This window comes from Rhinoderma darwinii, chromosome 3 (assembly GCF_050947455.1).
Source record: "Rhinoderma darwinii isolate aRhiDar2 chromosome 3, aRhiDar2.hap1, whole genome shotgun sequence".
Taxonomy (NCBI): Eukaryota; Metazoa; Chordata; class Amphibia; order Anura; family Rhinodermatidae; genus Rhinoderma; species Rhinoderma darwinii.
The window spans coordinates 307,010,188-307,036,989 of record NC_134689.1 but is presented as its reverse complement, the minus strand read 5'-3'; the positions used below and the strand labels follow the sequence as shown (position 1 = coordinate 307,036,989).

Here is a 26,802-nt window from a genome sequence, read left to right as displayed (position 1 = left end):
TGGCCAAGTTATGAGCAATTTTATATTTATGCAAATGAGCCTTTCTAATGGACAACTGGGAGTGTGTTTTCTCTTATTTCCAACTGGGCGTGTATTGTGTTTGTAACATCTGGGCGTGTTTACTTGTTTTACTAGCTGGGCATTGTGAATAGAAGTGTATGATGCTGACAAACAATTCTATTCACAACGCACAGCTAGTAAAACAAGTAAACACACCTAGCTGTTACAAACACAATACACGCCCAGTTGGAAATACGAGAAAACACTCCCAGCTGTCCATTAGAAAGGCTCATTTGCATAAATATAAAATTGCTCATAACTTGGCCAAAAATGATCGTTTTAAAAATAAAAAACACGTTACTGTTATCTACATTGCAGCGCCGATCACATGCAATAGGAGATAGGGATTTGATAATCTGGTGACAGAGCCTCTTTAAGTTCAGTTTTCCTATCATATGGAGAATTGTGGGCTAATAAGACCCATTCGCTAGCTAAATTTGAGAGAGCTTGTAAACCGTGGATTTGAGCTGAGCTTTACTTGACTCTGGGTGTAAGATCTATAATTCAATGGTTGTGAGTATATTCGACTTGTACTCTGCCATGAATCTGTGTTGTATGTATGATTGATCTGATTTAATGTAAGAACTGCTCGATTTTATGTGAATCCCTGTAATTTTTGTTTTACTTTGTGTTTTTATGTCTTTGGGGGGATCCTCAGGTGGAGTATCCTCCTTTTTGGATATGTTATTCTAAAAAATACAATAAAAAGTTTATTGGGATAAAAAAACAACTATTCTAGCATGATTCATGCAGTATCAAGAGTATAAAAAGCCATTTAGATGTTGAGGGACACTTTTGTGTGAGCAATTATTTCCTGAATCTAAGACTCGGGAAAGAAGATATATACATAGAAATTGTTCTTCATGCCCCTTGACCCTTGTCACAGTCAGACCTTGTGACAGGAGTGTGGACCCATTGGAGCAGATTTACTATTGCTGGTTTGCCTGAATTCTGGCCTACGTTGCACCTGTTTTTGGCAAAAATAATTTTGGATAAATGTATTAATAAAATGCGCCAAAAGAAGCAGATATTTGCGACTCATCCAGAAAAGTGGCGTGACTTAGCAAGACAGGGGCGTGACCAAAAAGTCACAAAAGTTGCAAAACTCTGCTTTCTGTTGTGGATTTTGCATCCCCATTGAACTAAATGGGGAAAACCCGCATTAGAAAATTGCTGCATAAATTGACATGCTGCAGAATTAAATTCTGCACCGCGAGTAAATTTTTTTAATGTTTATGCTTCGGGGGTTTTTTCGCAGCGTAGGCATGAGATTTTCTAAATATCATTCACTTTGCTGCTACTTGTAATAGCTGCGGAATTTACGCACACAATTCAGTTGTGGGAATTCCAAAAGCTTTTGCGCTACGTGGGAACCTGGCCTAACGGCGGTGTCAACTTTGTGCAGGGAATCCCCAGTTCTTGTTCCAAGAGTAGTGTCCAATAGAAACTACTGATGGCTTGCAGATGGGTTTTTTTAAATGAGGGACCAAAATGGTGGTTGTACAAATCCAAGGTCAGGGCTGGCAAAGTTCATGCAACATGATAAGACAGATAAAGGTTTGGGCAGGCAGAGATTTCAAGTCAGGAAACAGTCTGGGTCAAATACAAAATAGCAAACTACAAACACCTTTGCAAATGAACAGGTTTCTCAGACAAGGTGTGACCGTTCTGAGCAGGTTTATAGGGGTTGTCCAACCTCATAATTTAAAAAAAAAAAAAGCTGCTTATAATTAGGGCTGGGAGATTTTTCCAAAAAATTAAATCTAGATTTTTTTCAACTCTTTGGCCAATTTTCGATTTGAATCTCGATTTTCTTATTACTGTTAAATAAACTGAAAAAAAATACCAATAGATAATTTAATTCATTATTTTCTTTTTATAAATAACTTTTTAATATATATGACTATAATAATTGTACATAACTTCACAACTTTTAATCTCTGCAAATACTTTTTTTTTTCCAATTCAAAGTTTTTTATTAGTTTTAATACAAACACGTACAAAAACATACAGAGAAAATGTGTCCCCATAATAAAAACATGACAAATGGGGCGCAGCCCAAACAAAAGGGGTAAAACAGCACAACCCATGAAGAGCCCCCACCACCACAGCTATCTGGGCATCATAATGGGAAGGAGCATGACTGAAAAGGGAATGGTGAGGAGAACAAAACAATGTGCAATAAGTCAACGTCCTGTATAACCTAAAATGCTATGGCCAAGCATGGGAGCACCATCACAGGGAGCAAGAACCACTCAGAGTAGACACAAGAAAGAAAGGGAAAGAATAGTATAGGAGAAAAACAAGGCAGGGAAGAGACCAGGGTGGGTTGTGTCGAGCCTGGGCTCCAGCTCCGGATAATCATTTATACCTAAAAGTATGAAAAGGCCGCTATGCACACAATAAATATCTGAGCAAGCCGAGCATACCAGCAATCTCCTACACACTCGCACACAGTCCCCTCTCAGATTCAATCACGTGGGAAGGGATGGGCGCTGGGCCTCAAGCCACTACAGTGCGGTAGGTGGGAGAGGAGAGAAACTGAAGCCACGGAGACCACATATTTGTATATTGTGCAGAGGCAGCTGGGGATTGAGCCAGGAGGCGTTCCATATGCTGTATCAAGGCAATCTCCTGAAACCAGTCATCCAAAAGTGGAGGAGCTACTGCCCTCCACTTGCGGGGAATGATCGCTTTAGCAGCCTGAAGACGGTGCCTAATTAGGGAGCGCTTATAGATGGGGAGTGGCATAGGGAACATAAATAAAAGGACCGCCTCGGGGGAGCTAGTGACCGAGACCCCCGAGACTTCCAATATGATTTTAAGAATTGTGTCCCATAAGCTTCGCAGGGAGGGGCAACACCACCAAATATGAGACATGGATCTCCCCGCCGTCCCACAGCGCCAACACGTGTCAGGTATAGACGGGTACCATTTATGTAGCGCAGAAGGGACCCGGTACCACCTATAAATAATTTTGTAGCTAGTTTCCTGAGCCCGTATTGCAATCAAGGCTATCTGGGACAGATGGAAAGATCGCCTCCACTGTGCGTCAGTAAATGTCATGTTCAATTCAACCTCCCAAGCCTTGCAAAAGGATGGGAGGTGAGAAGATCGCTGGACTAAGAGTAACTTATAGAGTGTGGAAATGGCATGTGCAGGGGGCCAGGTGGAGACACACAAACTTTCAAAGTCAATAAGAGGGCAATGAAGGTGAGCCTGGCGTTTAATAGCATTATAGAAATGTTTTAATTGGGAGTATTGAAATATGTGGCGCGGTGAGGGCATTTCAGCTGGGCAGATAGTCGTTAATGGGAGCAAAAAAGAATCGGATAGGACCTGAGTGAAATACATGGGATTAGTGGAAGACCTGCCTAAGAAGGAGAGACGCGCCTCCCCTTTAGGAAATGCTGGATTGTCGGTAACAGGGGTCAATGGCCCCAGTGGGTTCATGAGCGAACCCCCTTTCCCCGAAGAGTGCAGTGCCATGAAAGTATGAAAAACAACAAAGGAGTCGGGTCTCAGTCTGTTCCCAGGCAGTGTCCATGGCAAGGTAGATAGGGTACGGGCACAAAGCCGTTGGGCTAATTGAACCCAAAGCTTAGAATCAGAATTATGAAAAAAGTCGAGAACACGAGCATGAGTCTACGCCAGATAATAAAGATGACAGTCCGGCAGACCGACCCCACCCGCACCCCTGGAGCGAGTAAGAATAGCCCTACTCAGGCGGGGGTGACCCACTGGCCAGATGAAGGATCCAAAACACTGTTGGAGACGCAGCCAATAAGAAGAGGGGATGGAGATGGGGACCATCTGCAGGAGATACAGCAACTTGGGAAGGAGAGACATTTTAATAATAATAATACGCCCAAACCAGGAAAATTCCTTATTATGCCATGAGGCGAGATCAGTGCGGAATTTGCCTAATAAAGGGGCAAAGTTATTAGTGAACAGTTGGGAGAGGTCAGAACTTATACGCACTCCCAAATACGTTATACCCCTAGAAGGCCAGGAAAAGGGGAAATTACTTTTGAGGAGTGAGAGTGTCATGGGCGGAAGAGATACATTCAGGGCCTTGGACTTGGAGAAGTTGATCTTAAAGTTGGATCATGAGCCAAAACAGGACAGCTCGGATATCAACGATGGGAGAGATACAAGTGGGTCCGTAAGATAGACCAAAATGTCATCAGCAAAGGCGGAGCACTTATACTCCATCCCACGTATGATAATACCCTTAATATCTGAGCTGCTCCGGATGGAGGCCATGAGATGCTCCATGACGAGGACGTACAGCAATGGGGAGAGAGGACAGCCCTGTCTGGTACCGTTATGAATAGTAAAGGGCGCAGAGAGGGAGCCGTTTATTTTTATTTGGGCAGATGGGGAATGATAAAGGGCCATAATTTTACCTATGAAGGAAGGACCAGGGCCTATTTGTTGGAGAGTCTGGAGAAGGGCAGGCCAGGAGATTCTATTGAATGCCTTCTCGGCAACCAGGGACAGGATCATGAGGGGGATATGATGGGACTGGGCATGATGAATAACATCTAGGGTTTTCAGGGTATTATCACGTGCCTCCCGGCCAGGCACAAAGCCCACCTGATCCGGATGAATTAAATGGGGAAGGTGCGTATTTAGTCTGTTAGCGAGCAGTTTGGCATGTATTTTTAAATCCACATTGAGCAAAGAGATGGGGCAATAGCTGGAGCAGAGCTGCGGGTCCTTACTGGGTTTAGGGATAACTGTAATATGTGCCAAGGTGGAGCCCGTGGGGAACAAAACTGCAGGCGAGATAGAATTAAAGGCGTGGAGAAGAAGTGGCGCCAAACCGTCTGTCAATGTCTTATAGAATTTGGCAGTATATCCATCCGGACCTGGACTCTTTCCCCCCGGAAGATCCTTAATAACTGCAAGGAGCTCCGGTAAAGTAAAATCAGTGTCCATCTCCTCAGCCACCGCACCAGATAAAGGCGTGAAAAGAGAGGGGAGAGATGCTCGATCCGGGGGGGGAAGAGTCAGCAGAGGGTCGAAGGTCATAGAGATTAGAATAAAAGGTATGAAAAAAATCTGCAATCTCGGGGTTCGCGTGGCCTACCTGGCCAGAAGGGGATTTAATGTTTAGTATATGTGATTGGGCCAACTGAGCCTTTAACGCCCTGGCCAACATGCGTCCGCTTTTGTTACCAAACTCATAGAACTTACTCCTACAAACTTGGAGGGCACGCTGCTGGGCCGAGTCTAACAGACGTCTAGCCTCTTGGCGGGCGCTCTGTAGCTCCCGCAAGAGTGGGAGAGAAAGCGCACGTTTGTGGGCCTATTCGGACATGAAATGTTCAACCGTTTGTAACAGCTCAGTACCACAGACCCCATCAAGAAGCAGGGGCTCGTTAAGTTTCCAGGACCAGGGACCCTTAGTGAGAAAAGGAAGGTGTAGGGTGCAAAACACCGGGGCATGATCGGACCATAAAATATTGCCTGTGGACGTGGAAACTGCCCAGGGGAGGGCATGATGTTGGAGGAGGATGTAGTCTAAGTGACTGTAGGTTCCATGCGGATTAGAGTAGAAGCTAAAGTCTTTATCAGAGGGATGTTGAAGGCGCCAAGCATTGCATAGTTGAAGCTGGGAGAGTGTGCGTCGTACCCGTCTGATAGCGCCATAGGCGATACTGGAGCGACCAGTAGAATTATCTAGGGTCGGGTCCAAGGTGAGGTTAAAATAACCGCATAACACCACAGTCCCCCGTACAACCTGTATGGCAGTGTCTACGAGCTCGAGGAGGAAAGGGACCTGGCCAGTATTAGGGGCGTAGGCATTGATCACAGTGAACTCACGTCCACCAATGTTCAAGACTAAGATGACATATCTAGCGTCCGTGTCGGTGACAATATTGAGGGATTTGTGCAGAGCTATGGCTACCCCACAGGATCTGGAATGTGGGTTGTTACTAAAGTGCCAGTGTGTATAAAGTTTGTGTCTAATAGGTGGGGAGTAACCTTCCTTAAAGTGTGTTTCCTGGAAACAAGCAATATGTACCATACGTTTATGGAGGTGATGCAGGATTTGCGCTCTCTTCCCAGGCGTATTCAACCTTCACATTTAAGGAGGCCACAGTGAGGTCAGCCATGGGTGCATGCAGAACCGCAGTCTGAAATGTTCCGGAGAGAACAGGAGAGGAAGGAGTCCAGGATCATCACAAAGAAGAGGACGAAAAGAGGGGGGAACAATCTAGGCAAAGAAAACATTGCATGAGAGAAAAACAAAAACAACAACATCAAAAAAGGCAGCAACAGAGAGACTGCCACATAAGCTAAACACAAAAATATAAGGGACCAGTGAGCAACATCTGCACTCTGGATTGGTCCAGTACCTACAGGGGGAAAGTGACAGCTATTTATGAGAGCGACCCGCTCTCCCAGCATATAATAAAATAAGTATAAATATACACAGCTATTGTTATAGATACAATGAGAATAGAGGGGAAGGCATATGGCAGTAATAATGAACACAATTTCTTAAGGCAGAAAACAAACTAGGCATCTCACAGTAAACAAAAACAGAAGAAGGCTTCCAGGAACATAAGAAATCTCGGACAGCAAACTAAGTCCCAGAGTATACGCATGAGGCTCCTAACAACCCAGGTCCTCATGCTGAAGGGGCCGTCTCATCTGACCGAGCATGCTCCCAGCCATGTCCGCGGCCAGATCGCCTTCTGGGGCCCCTCGGAGGCCGGCCACCCATCGAATAATGGCGTAAGATAGGAGGGCGTCCTAGCTGGGGTCCCCTGCCCACAGAGGACAACAACGAGGGCCACTCTTGGATAGAGACGGTAGGAAGGTCGAGCTCTCTAAGGAAATCAGGTAAGTCATTGGGAGACCTCAAGGTATAGGTGTGACCATCGCGTTGGACAATTAGGGAAAAGGGGAAGGCCCATCTATAGATGATACCCCGATTCCGAAGAACCTCCAAGAGGGGCTTCAGCGCTGCTCTTTGAGCCAGGGTGTGTCTGGACAGGTCCGGCAATACACAAATCTGCGTCCCGTGGTGAGAGATGGAGGATTGTTGTCTGACTTTTTGCAGAATAGCCTCTTTAATGGCATAGAAATGTATCCGGCAAATAACGTCTCGGTGCCATTGGTCATCAATACTCAATGGACTGAGGGCTCTATGAGCTCGGTCAAATTCAATATGGGTATTTGGCGGGCGACCCAATAAGTTGTTGAAGATAGTAGACAATGTGGAGAAAAGATCGGACGTTGGGATAGATTCAGGTAGACCCCGGATACGTATATTGTTTCTCCGGTTACGATTCTCAATGTCGTCCAGATGTTGATGCAGGGTAAATAATTGAGCAGAATGATGCTGGAGGGTGGCTTGTACAGTGGCCAATGTTGCGTTTTCAGCGGCCCGGTCTTGGGTGAGAGTATCCACCCTGGTGGAGAGTGAGGAAAGTTCCCCTCGGAACTGGGAAAACTCCAGTTTGCGTTCGTCCACTATCTGTCTAGCAAAGGAAGTCATATCCGCCCTAGTGGGTAGCAGTTGGGACATCTGAAGTATGTCCATGTGAGTTGCCGGTCTGTTTTCACAGACAGCTATAGGTGAGAAGTTTTTTGACTTAATCCAGAAACACCCAGAATAACCTCCGGGGTGCGAGCAGATTCCGGAACATGGTGGCTAGAGGAGAGGCTGACTGTGAGCGCGGGAGGGAGGTAAGGGTTGATGGGGCGGAGTAGGCCCCTGGGTCATTGAAGTTGAGGGGATCATGAAGGGTGGCTACCCCAAGAGGAGCCAGAGGACCAAACAGGGGAAGTTCCCAATGGGCTAGGGCCCAGGTGAGGTCGGGGAGGGGGGGTACAGGGGCCTGATCAGCATAGACAGGGACACGGGGTCCATGACCCCCGTACTCACGATTTAGTCCCCACAGCGGTGCTGGCGCAGCCTGGAGAGGGAAGGCTGGAAGGTGCTGCAGCTCTCGGGACTCAGGGCCATCACCGCAGGAGTCTTCCAGCACGGCCGCACCTCGAGTGCCTGGAGGCATTCTGCTCCCATCAGGGGCTGTCAGAGGAGCCTCCGTTCGAAGAGAGGAAGTCGGGAGGACCGCTGCATCCAAAGGACTCACTTCCGGTCCCGTCGCTCCCTATAGCACATGGTGGCGGCCATCTTGGAAGGCCATGTGCGTGTCACGGACCAGCAGGCCGCCCTCAGCAGCAGCATCGGAGGCAGCAGCGCATTGCGGAGGGGCCCCCACAGTCACGACCCCTCCATCAGGTGAGGCCGGCCGGGAGCGCAGAAAGGAGCTGGCATGGGCGGGGTGCACCATAACAAGGTCGCGGCGGCCATCTTGAAGCGTCGCGTGTGTGTCTCAGTGCTCGGCGTGCCGCCTGCATCAGAAGCGGCTGCGGTAGAGGCATCAGTGGAGTGCAGAGGGGCCCTCAGAGGCCTGGCCCCGCCATCAGGAGAAGTCGGCCGGGACCGAGCAGCGGTACCTGCAGGGTCAGGATCCGCCCCACCTAGGTCGCGGCGGCCATCTTGGGCGGCAGTGCGGTTCGAAGTCCGGGATCCAGCAGCTGCCTCGTCCCCATCCTGAAGCGAGGAGTCGAGAAACCCCAGCGGAGGCAGTCCAAAAGTTAGGGAACCGTCTGGGGGTAGCTGGGTAGAGCCCTCAGGGCACTGGGGAGGCCCAGGTGTCAGGGTCAGGCGGCCATCTTGTGCTCGGGCCTCAGGCCGGGCTGGGCCCCTAAGTTGCATGGGTTTCTGTCTCCCAAAGAAGGACTCAATAGCAGGCTGGGGAGATGGAGGCCGTGTAGAGGAGGCCACCTTGCCTTTTTTGGTCGCCATCCCAATCAGAAAAGCAGGATGTCAGCCGATATAGTGGACGCTGTTGGAGGAGCTCAGAGAAGCACGTCCTCACTCAAGCATAGCTGGCCACGCCCCCTGCAAATACTTTTTTATCAGAAATACATTTGGAAAAATGTATATCTAATTAAATATAACTTCTGTTAACCTGTTTCCTGTCTTCATACATTCCCGTTTTCAAGATTACATAACCCCACTGAAAACCACAGGAGAATATAATGGGCATCAAATATATTTTTCTGTTGCACCAGAGTACACCAAATCACAAAGTCACAAATCACAAAGTCACAAACAGAGACGCAACTTGAAGCTCCCGGGCCCTGATGCAAAAGTTAAAAACAGTTAAAGTAAGTTGCAACAATTAAAGTAATAGTAACGCTTTATATATCACAAAAAAAAAAAAAAGCACTGAACGGGCCATACTTACTCAAAAGTAGAGATGAGCGAACTTATGAAAAGTTTGGTTCGGCTAGTTCGCCGAATTTCACGAAAAAGTTTGATTCGGACCGAACTAGTTCTGACCGAACCTGTAATTTCCGTGTGCCGAGCATGGTACTGTCCAGGGTGCTGAAAGAGTTAATGGGCTGCACTAACTCTTTCAGCAACCTTGACAGTATCATGCTCGGCGTGCGGAAAATACAATTTTAATGTAATAAAAAAAAAAACGTTCATACTTACTTTCCTCCTGTCCGGCCTCCAGCGATGACGTTTCATCCATGTCGCCACTGCAGCCAATCACAGGCTGTAGTGGCGGTCACGCACATCAGGATGACGTCAGAAGGCCGGCCTCCAGGGATGACGCTTCATCCCACGTGACCGCCTCTGCAGCCAATCACAGGCTGCAGCGGCCTCTGCAGCCAATCACAGGCAGCAGCGGCCTCTGCAGCCAATCACACGCTCCTCTCCTGAAATACTCTGTGCTGCGTTAAACTCTGTGGACAGGTCAGGATCCTGTTTCCTTTAAATGCTGCTGGGGAACCCGCTCAATCCACTATATAAGGCTGCACTACAGTGCAGCATTTAAAAGAAACAGGATCCTGATCTGTCCACAGAGTTTAAGGCAGCACAGAGTATTTCAGGAGATGAGCGTGCAGATTCAGTGCTGCTGTGAACTCTGCTCTTACCATTACGTAGCTCTCAGTCTGTTACCTCTCCTCCACTCCTGTCCTCAATAACACCTTCACATGATTGGCAAGTCACCACGTAATGGTAAGAACAGAGTTCACAGCAGCACAGAGTATTTCAGGAGATGAGCGTGCGGATCTTGTGTGGGGTGGTGACTTGCCAACCATGTGAAGGTGTTATTGAGGACAGGAGTGGAGGAGAGGTAACAGACTGAGCTACGTAATGGTAAGAGCAGAGTTCACAGCAGCACAGAGTATTTCAGGAGAGGAGCGTGCAGATTCTGTGCTGCTGTGAACTCTTCTCTTACCATTACGTAGTTCTCAGTTCTGACCGAACCTGTAATTTCCGTGTGCCGAGCATGGTACTGTCCAGGGTGCTGAAAGAGTTAATGGGCTGCACTAACTCTTTCAGCAACCTTGACAGTACCATGCTCGGCGTGCGGAAAATACAATTTTAATGTAATAAAAAATAAAACGTTCATACTTACATTCCTCCTGTCCGGCCTCCAGCGATGATGTTTCATCCATGTCGCCGCTGCAGCCAATCACAGGTGGTAGTGGCGGTCACGCACGTCAGGATGACGTCAGAAGGCCGGCCTCCAGGGTTGACGCTTCATCCCACGTGACCGCCTCTGCAGCCAATCACAGGCTGCAGTGGCCTCTGCAGCCAATCACACGCTCCTCTCCTGAAATACTCTGTGCTGCCTTAAACTCTGTGGACAGGTCAGGATCCTGTTTCTTTTAAATGCTGCTGGGGTAACAGACTGAGCTACGTAATGGTAAGAGCAGAGTTCACAGCAGCACAGAGTATTTCAGGAGAGGAGCGTGCAGATTCTGTGCTGCTGTGAACTCTGCTCTTACCATTACGTAGCTCTCAGTCTGTTACCTCTCCTCCACTCCTGTCCTCAATAACACCTTCACATGATTGGCAAGTCACCACCCCGCACAAGATCCGCACGCTCATCTCCTGAAATACTCTGTGCTGCTGTGAACTCTGCTCTTACCATTACGTGGTGACTTGCCAATCATGTGAAGGTGTTATTGAGGACAGAGAGTGGAGGAGAGGTAACAGACTGAGAGCTACGTAATGGTAAGAGCAGAGTTCACAGCAGCACTGAATCTGCACGCTCATCTCCTGAAATACTCTGTGCTGCCTTAAACTCTGTGGACAGGTCAGGATCCTGTTTCTTTTAAATGCTGCACTGTAGCGCAGCCTTATATAGTGGATCGAGCGGGTTCCCCAGCAGCATTTAAAAGAAACAGGATCCTGACCTGTCCACAGAGTTTAAGGCAGCACAGAGTATTTCAGGAGATGAGCACGGCTGGCCACGGACAGCCGGTCGTTTTTCCGAGCCGTGCTCCCATTATAAAGTATAGGAGCACGGCCCGTAAAATAAAAAAATAGAACATGTTCTATCTTTTTAACGGCACGGGCTCCTTCCCGTGAGAAAACAGGAAGGTACCCGTGGCTAACAGAAGTCTATGGGCCCGCTATTTCGGGTCTTAATTACGACCCTTAATAACAAGTGTTTTTACGGTCGTGTGCATGAGGCCCCGTAATGACAGGTGGCTACATGTGTGTACCCGTCATCACGGCAGCGTTGCTAGGAGACGTCAGTAAATAGTCACTGTCCAGGGTGCTGAAAGAGTTAACTGATCGGCAGTAACTGTTTCAGCACCCTGGACAGTGAATTCTGATCAGAATATAGAGTAACCTGTAAAAAAAAAAAGACGTTCATACTTACCGAGAACTTTCTGCTTCCTCCAGTCCGGTCTCCTGGTCGTTGCCTTGGTGACGCGTCCCTCTCGGCCCGACATTCCTGGATGACGTTACAGCCCATGTGACTGCTGCAGCCAATCACAGGCTGCCGCGGCCTCTGCAGCCAATCACAGGCTGCCGCGTCAGAGAAGAAGGTCGGACTGGAGGAAGAAGAGGGACTCGTCACCTAGACAACGACCGGGTACGTATGAAATGCTTTTTATTTTATTTTTAATCAGCAGCCTCTTTTCTCTATCAGTGATTGATAGAGACAAGTGGCTGCCGATTTGTATAATATTTTTGACCGGGTTCGGTCAAAACGGGTTCGGCCGAACCCGGTGAAGTTCGGATTCGCTGCGAACAGAACTTTTCCCGATGTTCGGACCAAAACCGGGTTCGGTTGTCCCGGTTCGCTCATCTCTACTCAAAAGGGTAGGTACACACACCACTTCCCAGCAGGACGTAGATAAACCACAATGTTACATAGAGGGAGGTTGCACAGGTGCAATATATTGATGAACAGCCACTCACACGCCTACTATTCATGAGGGGGATGGCTGCTTAGTATTATCATTGCACAAAAATATATCTTTTATAAGAGTGTCAGACGCATGGGTGCATGTAGTGCCCCATGCTAGCATAAAACCTATTAGTCACGCCCATACTATTAGACAAGGTGGGCTGCCCAGCACAATTTGTATATCACATAGATTTATATATCACATAAAAGCATCTTTCTAGGAATCAGCTCACAGACTCATATCAATCAGATCTGAAATAAAACTGTGGCATGTCAGATGATGTTTTTTAAGGTGATTTTCCCCTTTATGTTGATTTTACCTGTAGATTCCCATTAGTAAATTGTTTATAGAGCATATGTCACAATTTTATTTAATTATATTAAATATTATATCACAATATATCCTTATTCAATTAAATGCTGAAATTTCTTAGGAGTGCTTGAGGCCTTTTTCACACAAAGGATTTTTCCTGAGGAAAAATCAGACGTAGATTTTGACAAAAATACGACCCTTAGATGTCTGCTGTGGTTTTGCCATAAAAACTGATGCATTTCTGAAAGTAATTCTTTATGTGGCTACACAACGCTGTTTTCGGCGGAAACGAGTTCAAGAAGTGACATGCAACTTTTTTTTCAGTGACGCAAATTCCCTCCCGGATGTGTGGTTTTCCATGGAAAACTATGGAAGGCATTTTACAATTAGAATTAATGCGAATTCCAACATGGAAAATGCATCGCAATCTGTGTAAATTTTCTTCTGTGTGAACAAGTCCTAAGAGGTTTTCCTGTTTCTGAATTAGTCTAAAGGCTGGAGTTTCAGCGATGGCTTTGACCAATCACATTCACTGTTGCACAGAATTGAATCAATGGTCACATGATGGGCCAATCAGTTTGTAGAGAAAGCTGCTAAATAATGTATTTCAAATGGATGAATATTTATAAGCGGGCATTTTAATTTAAAAGTATCACAGTATGAGTTCAATGCCCTTCTCATAGGGAGGAATATATTTATTATTTATTTATCTTTGTTTACTTATAGAAGGCCGACATATTCCGCAGTGCTGTACAGAATGTGTCATAGTTTACAATTCATAATTCACAATCTAATTTCAGTCCCAGACATACAGTTATGGAATTGCTATGCAAACGATTCCCCAATGGCTGCAGAAGACTACCGGGAGTGAGCGTGCAAATGAATCCGCAACCTCAAACTTTGATCAACAGAGTCTATGGCTACTCTATGGTTTTCGCCAGAGCCGACCGCAAGGCAGGATGGTTTTTGCTGCATAGAACCCAGTTTGTTTTAGCAGAGTTCAGTGTTGGATAAGAGGTGCAATGCAGGCAAACCTGAACAGGATAACCAGACAGCCAGATGGTAAACAGAAAATACAAACCAGAAAGCAAGTGGATATCAGGTATAGCAGTAGTCAAAACCAGCCAGCAGCAGATATTAAAAATCAGTAAACAAGGGGTTATCTATAGAGAAGCCGAGGTCAGTTTCCAAGAAGTCCAGAAGTCAGAGGTATAGGGTACTGACAGAAGCTTGATCAAAACACCTGAAGACAAGTATATCACAAGCAAAGAACAAGTGGAGGAAGCCTGGTATTAATACTCCACTCATTAATAGGGAAAAAAACACAGAAGAGAGATAGGCTCAAAGTAAAACCAGAACCGCCCAGAAGCTAGACCAGTAATCAAGGCAATCTTAAAGGAACAGACGTCTCCTAACGTATACACTAGTGCCAATTTTGTAGGAAGACAATTAATTAACATGTCAGTATATTTTACGGCTCACTGAACTGTGTTCGATCCTGGAAATCCATCCGATATGCATCCATATCTCACGGACCGCACACAGGTCTTAATCAGAAGTTAGCATTTTAAATGAATTAAAAATGTATGATTTTTTTTCTGGTACGCAATTATGGCTATCCTAGAAAAGTTACTGATGTCCTTAACTATATTATATCACAACCTTTGACTATTGTTCTTTCCATATAATGGGCTGAGTTTTTTTTTATTTTTTAGATTGAAAAATAAATTAATATAAAAATTCGGGAAACTATGTAGAATATATTAGGTTTGTGATTATACTTTAAGTTTCACCATTTTATTGAAATGTTTAAGTGTAATTTACATTTGTGTCCTGTGTACTCCTCTGTAAGATCATTTTAGATTCAGAGAACATGTGTGGCTCTGCCTATATTTATATGTAGAATAATCATGTCATTTTCATACAGTATTAAAAATTAAATACAATTGTCCAAAATAAATAAAATTCTCAGTATACTTGCTTTTAGAAAACGTAATCATTCCCTTGCTGCCACTGTTCGAGTCCCCTGCTGGAATTGTTTACACTGTTTAACTAATATGTGATGATATATCACTTGAGAAGGCCAGCCAGTCACACGCCGCTGCAGGGACAACATTGATCCTCGACTGGCTAGCCGATGACTTGACATGTCACCCCTAAAGACAATCATTATCATGCAGGAGTGTAAAGAGAGATGTGGCAGCCAGCAGGAGACACTAACAGCAGCAGTGAGAGAACATTGAGGAATTCTAAAGTTAAGTATGTAGATCTTTTTATTATTTTAGCATTTTGGGCAATTTTTTTTTATTTATTTTTTCCCCCTAGAAAATCCCTTTACAGGGAAAAAATTTGTGAGGAAGGCAGAACTTTTCATTTTGTTACTTAGTTGAATAATATGATTTCTGCAACAATGAACATTCCCTTAAGAAAATAAAAGTAATAAAAAATAGAAATCCCTCTCTCCTGAGAATATTTAGCAAAGTTAGTGTTAGTTCATTTTTTCATTTTTATTTTATGAATAATTTGCTGTATAATGTGTTTTTTTTTTACCTTTAATAAAGAACAAAAATATTTTTCATTTGTTGTCTTAACTTACAAGTTCCATCCATATGGATACTGGATAAGCTCATTTATGTGTTATCTTGTAGATAAATAACGTTTCGCAAATTATGTTCTTAAAGGATGACTAAGTATGTGAAGAAGGGTGCCAGGAGGCTTGTCAATGGAGCATTATCTTCATGCAATCCCACACATGAAGAATTTATAAATCTTCATGGACTGTTAGAGAAACCGGAAGGACAATTAAAAAGACCTTTCAGATCTTATTTTGCTTCCCTTGAGTGCTCTAAACAAACAGGGATTATATTGAACATCTGCCACTAAATGTTGTCAGGTACGCATCCAGCACAGAATGTTCCCCAGCTGAAACATCACAGTCATGTTCTATGCCTAAAAAGTAAAGTTAAGTAATTGTGCTAAGCAAAAACTAGTCAAGCAATCATCTTAGTTTGTGTGACAATATGCAGTGGTTTGTAGTGCTTAGCAGAGAAAATGTTCCGTGGATGGGTAGCATTCCCTTAATTGAATGTACTTGTACCATGATGCCTATGAAGTGTTATGGAAATTTCCCCAGTGCAGCATTTCACTTTAATTCTACCTAAGGGCAGTCCTACTTTATTTAAAGGAGATGTCTCATAAAGGCAACTTCTGTCCATATTCATTTTACGGCATAGGAATGTCATAAAGGGTGGGGGTCACACCTGGAGATCCCCCTCTATATCGCCCTGGCAAACTTAAGTCATCCATGTATTACATGAATAGCTATTTATTTGAGCAACTGCATTTAATACTACGTTTCATCCACTGAATGCGTAGCTGTCAGCACCTTCTTCAGGCTCAATCAGCTGTTTTCCAGGGATTTTGGGAAGCCAAGATCAGGTGATAGTCATGTTGGTTTTAATCTGACAGGAGGTTGTCTTGGTGAGACAACTCCTTTATTGTACAAATACACTATAAAAACATAATTGACCTTTTTATGAGAATGGTGACTGTGTAACCCTCCTTAAAAATTGTATTGGTATTCGTTTGTTGTTTGTGGACTAAATAGAGATTTTATAACAGTGTTTTGCAGAAGATAAATAGGAAAAGAGCACTTGACATTGAAGGACATCAAATTTAATGCAAATCCTTCAATTACTTTTGACTTTTAGAACAATACAATATTGATGCCAGCAGCTGAACTTTCTTGAATGTAATGTGCAATTTAAAAAAAATAATATTGTGAAGAATTGACGTCTCACTGCTTTTCCGTCTCTGAAACAAATAAAAGTCAATAAAATGCATTCACCTTCGCTATAATGAAAATATTCAAAGTAGCAATTTACCGTATAGATACAACAACTTATAGAAATATCACACAGAGCAGCACAAAGTGTATATGCGTAATAAGGAAATAAATGTCAATAAAGAAAGATAAAAGTAGAAGAAAACAGACAACAACATATTTCAAAGGAGAATGACCAGAATTATTATATAAATGGTACTATAACATACATGAAAATGTTTTTCTATATCAGTGTTATCAGTACTTGAAGTTACAGGCTTGAGGTTGTACTTCAGCTAATTCAGTGTACATTGAGTGGATCCAAATCACAATTCACATCAATGTTCACTCATATAATGGCCACTATTTAAGGATTAAGCATTAGGATGTGAAATAACCCTATGATAACACTTAGGGCACGTTCAGACGTGGCGGAATTTTTCCGCTGCAAATGTTGGTGCAGATTTGGGGCAATTACGCAACGAATCTGCACCAACATTTGCATATTGGACAGGTAATTCAGACGTTGCAGAAAACACAGCGGACTTGCCACAGATTTCAGTTTTTGCATTGCAAAGGCTGAAATCCGCGGTGAAATTCCGCTTCTTCTCCGCAACAGACAGTGCATGCTGCGGGGGGAAAATTCTGCACCGTAGCCTATGGTCTGCAGCGGAGTTTTCCGCAACGTCTGAACTAACTTGTCTAAAAATGTATACAAACAAATGTGAAAAACGTCCGCTGGAGAATTCCACTGCGGACTGTCCACAGCGGAATTCAACAGCAATTCTGCCACGTGTGAATGTGCCCTTAGGTCTCTTGTACACTTCAGAGTCTATACAGAGGCACATGTTCTATGGAGCCTCTATAAGGGACCATATTATAGAGATATAGCAACCCATATTTTTTCTGTCCGGTTTATGTGGACTGTGACAAAAAATATGTGTATGTTTCTTTATGAAACTGAAAGCATACAGTGGTATGGTAGAGCCATGATTTACAGCTTGGAGCTTTACATTTGGAGCTTTACATTTGGAGCTTGTATTGAACCATAATACGGTCTGGTGCATGAGGTCTTAACCTGACAGAAATAGAGCATGAATTGATGTCATGTCTTAAGATCAAGACAACACAGATGTAGCCGGCTTAAGCCCGTAACTTCAAGCACTAATAACAGTGATAACATATTTATATTTTTCATATACACTAAAAGTCTTTTTTATATTACATATATTATGGTAATTTACCATACTTAGTAAATGTTTTACAGTAATACTACTAGTAGTGCTAATAATCATAATTAATTATTATTATTCACCATTACCATTATTCAGTGTTTTCTATTTATATGATATACACGTTTTCCATTACTGTGTGGACAAAATATTTTTATTTTTTATTTTCTTATTGGCTATACATGATGTACACATATTTGAGATAGGGCAACTGTGTTAGTATATTGCTTCTAATATATTTATTTAAATAAAGCATACAGTTCAAAAGTACTTCTGCCTCCCCCCCCCCCCCTTACAATGACTCAAGCCTTGGATACTGTTGATGACTGACATGAAATATGGTCTACTTACTGATTTAATTGTCAAGATGACAGGAAAGAAGAAAGTTTTCATAGATGAAAATAACCATAGACAGCCATTATATTTCAACAATTGTCACCTCATTAAAGAAGCAGGAAAGCCATAACCCCCTTCTGAACTCTCTGTAACACTACCAACAATCATGGAACTACCATCTGTATGTGCCTTTCTATGAATTGCTTTATTAGCCTGTCGTGGTTGTTCTATGGAGCTATGTGGCTACGTGCAGACATTTAGCACAATTTCAAAGGCACTTGTAATAGAACCAAAGTCATGTTACCAGTTAAGAAGTGCTGTAGCAGATGGAGGAAGTTGGTCTCTCCTTCAGCAATAGATGATTATTTTTGCAATGCGATCTTATAGCCATTGAGTTTTTTTCCATTTCACTTTTATTCAATGAATAAACACAACAATTTAATTTAGGTGTATTACATGTCTAAAAAAGGTAAATTAGGAAATGAAAAAGAAAATTATGAAAAATCTTGATACAGTAGTCTAAATAAATACTGAACATTAATTAGGTCAAACTCTCATCATACACCATCCCTTTTGCTTCTGGGGCACATAGTGAGCGTTTTAGCAAGAAATCTTAGAAATTGACAATGAAATATGAAGGAAATATTTTAAAGAGCAATGAGATATTTTCAATTCATGAAACAGCATGTGCTAATGTCTAAGCTTTCACCATGCTGTTTAACATTATAGTTGATGTTTGACACTATTACTACTGCGTACGTATCCATGTAAACAAACTTAGGGGGCCACTGATAGATTATTGTGCTGCTGCACTGCTAAATAGATTTCTAAGCTCGGTTAATGTCTGAACTAATTTTGTCATCGTAACCATACTTTATAATAATGTAGCTGTCATCGGGAATACAGAGTAATGCTTCATTTAATAACCCAGATGCAGGAGTACAAGATAAACAGTCAAGCAGACTGCACATTTCAGTGCATGTTTTTATTGTATCAGTGGTATCCTAATAGATTTCATTCTTCTAATAGTTATTACAGCTTGTGGTAGATATATACGGAAGCTAATACTTTGTGAAAGTTTGGGCCATTTTTGTTACATTTATGTGCTTTTGTTACCAGAATATTGTGTGCAAAAAAGCGGTGTTGTGAACAGGTCAGAAATTCAAGTCTCTCTGCCCCTTTGCTCTCCCATTCTATCTAACATCAGCATTGTGAGATGCTAGTACACACTGGGTGGTACAGTCCCTGTAAGCAACCATGTCCAAGAAGTCTCAACCATGAATCCTATTCTAAGGGCAAAGCCACACGTGGCGGAATTGCTCTTGAATTCCGCTGCGGACACTCCGCAGCGGACCCGTTTCTCCATTGACTTCCACTTCTATTTAGTAGGGTTCGTTTAGACGAGGCTGAAAATTCCGCTGCGGAGCATAGGCTGCGGTGCGGAATTTGGTGTCCGCTGCATGCAATGGATGTTGCAGAGTTGTGGCGGACTGGTTGCGGACTCATGGTGGAATTTCTCCATTGACTTCAATGGAGATTCTAAATTCCGCAATAAAGTCCGCAGCTGTCATGAAAATGTTATATGTGCTGCGGATGCGTCTTGCTTTTTTGACATGACATTTCTTCATTCTGGCTGGACCTATGTATTTCTATGTCTACAGCCAGACTGAGGAAGTCAATGGGGCTCCCGTAATTACGGGAGCGTTGCTAGGAGACGTCAGTAAATAGTCACTGTCCAGGGTGCTGAAAGAGTTAAGCGATCGTCAGTAACTGTTTCTGCACCCTAGACAGTGACTACCGATCCCAATATACAGCAACCTGTCAAAAAAATAGAAGTTCATACTTACCGAGAACTCCCTGCTTCTGTCTCCAGTCCGGCTTCCCAGGATGACGTTTCAGTCTAAGTGACGGCTAAAGCCAATCACAGGCTGCAGCGGTCACATGGACTGCCGCGTCATCCAGGGAGGTCGGGCTGGATGCCGAAAGAGGGACGCGTCACCAAGACAACGGCCGGTAAGTATGAAATTTGTTTACTTTCACTAGGGAAAGTGCTGTCCCTTCTCTCTATCCTGCACTGATAGAGAGAAGGGAAGCACTTTTCCCGCAGTCCGCAGCAGCTAGTCCGCATCAATTTACCACACATTTTGGGCAGATCCGCTGCAGAATCTGCAACGCAGATTCTGTGCGGCATTGATGCGGACAGTTGCGGAGGAAATCCGCCACGTGTGGGCATGCCCTAATAGATAGATACCTCCTTGGGCGTGGTATGGTGCCTCAGCCACCATACTGCCCTGTATATACTAGTTTCTCTACATGTCCAATTTAAGATCAGGCAAGAGAGTAAGGATGCAGTGAAACTTTAAGGCAGCATTTTTTTAAAATTTTTAATTTATGGCAATATATAGAAGCTTTACTTTCATTAAATCTCATATGTATGGTATGTAAACACCATTCCATGCTGCGGAATAAAATTCCGCCCTGCCGGTTAATTCCTGAGCGTTTTTTCCGCTCAGTATTTATGCAGTGTGTGGATGAGATTTGTTTTATCTCATCCACTTTGCTGCTACTGTATTTGCTGTGGATTTTCTGCAACTAATTCCGTTGCAGAAAAACCGCAGTATATACGCAACGTGTGAACTGACCCTTAGGGCGGATTTACACGAGCGTGTGTGTTTTGCACACGCAAAAAAAGCAGCGTTTTGCGTGTGCAAAAGGCACTTAACAGCTCCGTGTGTCATGATCATATGATGCGCGGCTGCGTATTTTTCGCGCAGCCACCATCATTATGACACTCTGTTTGTATGTTTGTAAACAGAAAAGCACGTGGAGCTTTTCTGTTGCAATCATAGTTTGCCTGCTGTTGCGCGAATCACGCACGTCCCACGGAGGTGCCTCCGTGTGGTGCGTGTGATTTTCACGCACCCATTGACTTCAATGGGTGCGTGATGCGCGAAGAACGCAGAAACATAGGACCTGTCGTGAGTTTTACGTAGCAGACTCACGCTGCGCAAAACTCACTGACAGTCTGCACTGCCCCATAGACTAGCATAGGTCCGTGCTTTTCACGCGCGTTGCCCAGACGTATTACACGTTCGTGTAAATCCGCCCGAACAGTGGGATTTCTGCAGCAGACTAAATAACTTTGAGTTCAAACAATAAGTCATCCTTCCGACAGAGAATTTTTCTGGCAATTTAAACTGCATCAAAAAAATGCTTCTAAAAATGCCAGTTATTAAAATGTAACATGCGTTTTTTAATGGAGTTTTTTTGCGACATTTCTGATGGTGTTTTTCATTTAGTGTCATTTTATATATCTTTTAAAAGCCCTGTAGAGTAGGCTATTGGAAGAACACTTAAAAAACACCACACTCAGAGAATGGGTGTGGAATAAATGCAGCTGACCCCAAAATTGCCTCAAAAACGCAGTTGTATGTAGTGCATTTTATTTTTCACTATTGACTTATAATTTGGCTGCACTAAAAAATGCATCAAAAACGCTGTTAAAAAGGCCAATAAACACCATTAAAAACAGCACGAAAATTTGCAACATAGTACAGTACAATGCAAGTGAATAGGGTTTTACAAAACACCTCATTTACATGATATGGAAAAGACTAGACAACATTTTTTTATTGTGGGGAGTAAAATCCAGGTTGAAATCTGCATGTGAATCCATATGTTAATTAATTGGGTTTATACAAAGTCATATTGCAGAAAACCGTAGAATAAAAGAGTGGCACTCACCATCGTCAAGTTCTTTTGGGCCTTTTTATTTTTCAAATAGCAAACATAGTAACAGGTACGGACAATAAGATTCACAGGCAACAGCTGTTTCGTGTTGATACACGCTTTCTCAAGCCTTCAACAAAATCATTGCGTCGAAACGCTGCTTCTAAAGTGTATCTGGCGTCATTGTCATGACAACAAGACACAAACAATTAAAAAGACAAAGTATCAATAAACCGTGATTTAAAACAACACACAGGTCAGTACGATCTTTGAATCAAGGATTATCCATCACACCTCTTATTTTAAAAGTATATTTTGGTGTTGACACCTACTCGTGAAAACTCAACTCTCTCAATCTGCAAAAGTAAGAACATCTGCATTTCCCCCATGAATTTTTATGATATGTTCAATAAGTTGTGGGATGCCTACTCCTGTAATAATAGATGTATTATTGTAGAAGACCTCCACAACATGTGAGCCTATGCAGGGGCGTAGCTAGGGGGGGGCAGACGGGGCATGTGCCCCGGGCACAAGGGAAGGGGGGGGCGCCGAAGAGCAGCTGATCGCTGCTGATAGGCGTCCCGTATGTTTACACAGCTGCGTTCTGACTGGGGTCTGTGACGGCCAGGGAGTGGACCAGTCCAGTCACCTGGCCTGTCACCTGACCTCACGTCAGTGACATGAGGTCAGATGACTCAGGTCAGGGGACAGGTCCATTCCCGTGCTGCAGCCTCCCTGCATCTGCCTCTACTCTGTGCTCTGCTGATACACACAGCCGACGAGCAGAAGCGGAAGCTCCGCCCACAGCCCGTCCTGACCTGTCAGCAAGGAGACATGGTGAGTGTCTGTGTGTGTGTATGTGTGTGTAGTGTGAATAGTGTGTGTCTCTGTCTTAGTATGTGTATATGTTACAGTGTGTGTGTGTGTGTGTGTGTGTGTGTGTGTGTGTGTGTGTGTGTGTGTGTGTGTGTCTCTGCATGTGTTTGTCTCTTACATCTACTACATTATCTGTAATCAGAGAGTTATCACTGTGTTATCAGTGATGTTACATAGGACTGCAGGTAACACCACTACATTATCTGTACTCAGAGTGTTATCACTGTGTCATCTGTGGTGTTACATAGGACTGCAGGTAACACTACTAGATTATCTGTACTCAGAGAGTTATCACTGTGTCATCTGTGGTTTTACATAGGACTGCATGTAACATCTACTACATTATCTGTACTCACAGTTATCACTGTGTTATCTGTGGTGTTACATAGGACTGCAGGTAACACTACTACATTATCTGTACTCAGAGAGATATCACTGTGTTATCTGTGGTGTTACATAGGACTGCAGGTAACATCTACTACATTATCTGTACTCAGAGAATTATCACTGTGTTATCTGTGTTGTTATATAGGACTGCAGGCATCATCTACTACATTATCTGTGTTGTGTACATATGTGCCTGTGTGGGTATATATGGGTTTGTTTGTGAATGTCTTTGTGCTTGTATATATGTGCCTCTTATGTATTTGTATATGTTCCTGTCTGTGTATTTATCTGCCGGTGTGTGTGTGTGTGTGTGTGTGTGTGTGTGTGTGTGTGTGTGTGTGTGTGTGTGTGTAGATATGTGTTTGTACGTCTATATATTTACCTGTATGTATGTATTCCAGAATGTGTGTATATATATTTGTCTGTATGTCTAAATATCCATCTTTATGTATGTACAGTATATATGTTCCAGCGTGTCCATATATGTGGTTAATTTTTGGTTTGTGTAGGGGGCGGCAAAGAGAGTCTCGCACAGGGCACCATCCAACCTAAGGCCGGCCCTGGCTGTCACCGACCCTAGTCAGAAGGAACTCCGCCGCTGCCTGCGCCGCATGACCTCCTCGGCTCCTCCGGTAAGTCACACCGGGCAGAGCGGAGAGTGGTAGCGGTAGGCTACCGCTCACCGGTCTGTTCACAGTGTGGCGCTAAGTACAAGGGGGGGGAGTGTGGCGCTATTTACAAGGGGGGGAGTGTGGTGCTATTTACAAGGGGGGGTGTGGCGCTATTTAAAAGGGGGGAATGTGGCACTATTTACAAGGGGGGAGTGTGGCGCTATTTACAAGGGGGGGAGTGTGGCGCTATATACAAAGGGGCAGCGGGCTGTGTGTGGCACTATCTACAAGGGGGGCTGTGTGGCGCTATCTACAGGGGGCTGAGTGTGGCCTCTTTAATTTATTTTCTTTTAATTTATTTTTATGTTAAGTACATTATAGAACTACATCGCTTGTAAAATGTAGAAATGCTTTTATACTCGAGTTACATTAAAAAAAATTGTGAAAAACAATTACACCTCATTGATTGGTAGAGAAAGTAAACATGGCGAGGGGGAAGGAGATGTCGGGAAATAAGTTGGGGGGGCGCCAATCTGAATCTTTGCCCCGGGTGCAGGAGAACCTAGCTACGCCTCTGGCTTATGTTGAGGCATCCAGTCAATCAACTGCACATAACCAAGCAAAGAAAAATATTAGGTCACTTTCCGGTGCTGCTTGACACCGCCACTCCTTATCCACTCGTGATAGGTGGAGTCCCTAGCACCCTTCATTCTATTTTCAGGACTATTTTCTACTTCCATGTTTGCTATCATTGCAAAACCTATGAAGTCTATATCCCCGTATAGGTTCTCATCAACCATTAAAGTGGTATATGAGGAAACCACATAGACTGCCTCTGTGGTAAATTCCCAATTACCTTTGTGTGTCTTCACAGAAAATCAGGTACAGCATAGGCTCACAGCAGTCTATGTGCGCTGTATTACATAGCCATACAACACAGATCCATAATACCGCCATGTACATAAGCCTTTACTGTCAACTGTCACACAAAAAATAGGATATTTTCTTCCCAAACAGCAGCAGAAGGCTCTGCAGTATGGGGTAACAATTTGCCCATGGGTTGGCTTGTTTATGGAGCTATGTGGCTATGTGTAGACAAATGGCACAATATCAAAGGCACTTGTAATAGAACCACAGTCATGTTGCTAGTTAAGAAGTGCTGTATCAGATGGAGGAAGTTGGTCTCCCCTTCAGCAATAGATTATAGGTCAACTGGACCTTAATGTTTGTGAATAGGCAACAAGTGCAATGAGACCAATGTCAGACTGGGGATTCTTGGGCTCAAAAGAGAAAATTATTCTGAGCGCCCACCCTCCATCTTTACAGAACAAGGGCATGGAAACATTCATTGTATTGTCCAAAAAAATTAATATCATTGCACATACAGAACATATCATTGATTAGGTCTAATCGATTAATTGTAAATCAACCTATAAAAAACAGACCTTGTTCCCATAAGTTACTATCCCATGAGGTGATATATTTTGCTTGAAGGTAGAATCTACAGATGTAGCCAAGTTTACCTTGACTCTGATAACTTTCTGCAGCGTGATATCACACAACAAAAGCCATTGAAAAGCCATTGAAAAAGTCAAGTTAAAGTTTCTTGCCACTGTGTATTTAATGCGTTGAGAGTCAAGATTAAAATGGCTACATCTCTATGCTGTTTTTGAGTACCACAGCCTCAATAATAAATGTTAGGAAGAAGAAATGCATGCAATACAATAGCTGTGCCCATACCAGACATACAAACATTTTTAGAATTGGTATTATTATATCTGCTTTTTTTATTATGTGCTATCACATGTATTTTCTTTATCAATTTCGAGTACATGAGTTTCAAGTTAGAAGAGATCCGGGAATGTTACCAAATATGTATTGAAAAAAGAATGATCAGGTATCATAGAGAGTGCCATTGCTTTCAATGACATTTAAATTTCAATTCCTTCAAACTCGCAGTAATATCACCTTCCTTGTACTTTTTCTTTCAATCAACACAATGTAGGCTTTCTAGTAAATCAACCTCAATGAAAAAGAGAAAAATGAACTGTATCCTCTAGGTAGGTAATAATGTGGCACCAATAGTTACAGCGATTTCACACATAAGGCATCTTCAACAATTTTACTTACAGGTCACGGCATGCTTACACTTTAAAGAAAAAAGCTCTGCATCAGTAAAAAGAACTGGGAGCACAGCAATTCTTTACTTTGCTCCTGGTAGAATTGTCAAAATATCTTACTTATTTGTAAATCACAGAAAAAAAACAGCTAATCAAAAAAATTACGCAGTAAAACGTAACCTATAATTAATATATTGGGCTAAAAAAGGGAAAATGATTATCCCTGCAAATAATGATGCAAAAAATAATAATAAGGGTGAGGGTAGAGGGTTTGTTTATTAAGTTGAGAGAACAAGAAAAACAACTGACCCCGGTATACTGAACAGTAGTAGTGTTGCTGGTAACATCTGTCACGGGTAAAGCAATGCTGAGGTCCCAGAAAAGGTTGATTACCAGTAACAGATTAAAATCATTTAAAATCATTTTACAGCATTTGGGTCTACTCAGCCGAGGATCTTCACCTTAACAGTCCAGGATCTAATTGAAATTTCCACCAGTAGCTCCTCGTCTTAGGGAGTCTATTGGATTTGCCTCTTTGAATTTGGGTGGATCAGCGCCGTTCAGTGGGATTTCCTTTTTCTACAAAATACCCACAACTATTGTCAATGGAACCCTATGGGTCACCGTAAAAATCCTAGGCTGCAGACTCCCTTGACTTCCATACTATCAAGGACGTTGTGCTCCCAGCACAACGAGATCAGGTGAGCACCGTCCTGTGTTTAATAATTCATCCAATTCTCTTGGGATGATGCACCATGTGCGCCGTGTTTCTTTTTATATTTTTTCTATAGTCATTTAGCGCCACTTTTAAGCATTCCTGAGAGCTTATGAAGACCGTTCATTCCAGGTATAGAGAGAAGAGCAGCAACAGAAGCAATCTTTGTTAGGCTATGTTCACACGGGGTATTTTGCCGAGTTTTTTGACGCGGAAACCGCGTCACAAAACTCGGCAGAAACGGCCCGAGAACGCCTCCCATTGATTTCAATGGGAGGCGTCGGCGTCTTTTTCCCGCGAGCAGTAAAACTGCCTCGCGGGAAAAAGAAGCGACATGCCCTAT

At 43.4% G+C, this 26,802-nt stretch overlaps 1 long non-coding RNA gene across 1 annotated transcript in view; it reads left to right on the top strand.

Moving 5' to 3' along the window:
* Window positions 1-26,802, top strand: part of LOC142748148 (uncharacterized) — a 42,893-nt gene that overhangs the window by 13,587 nt on the left and 2,504 nt on the right. The window lies entirely within an intron of this gene.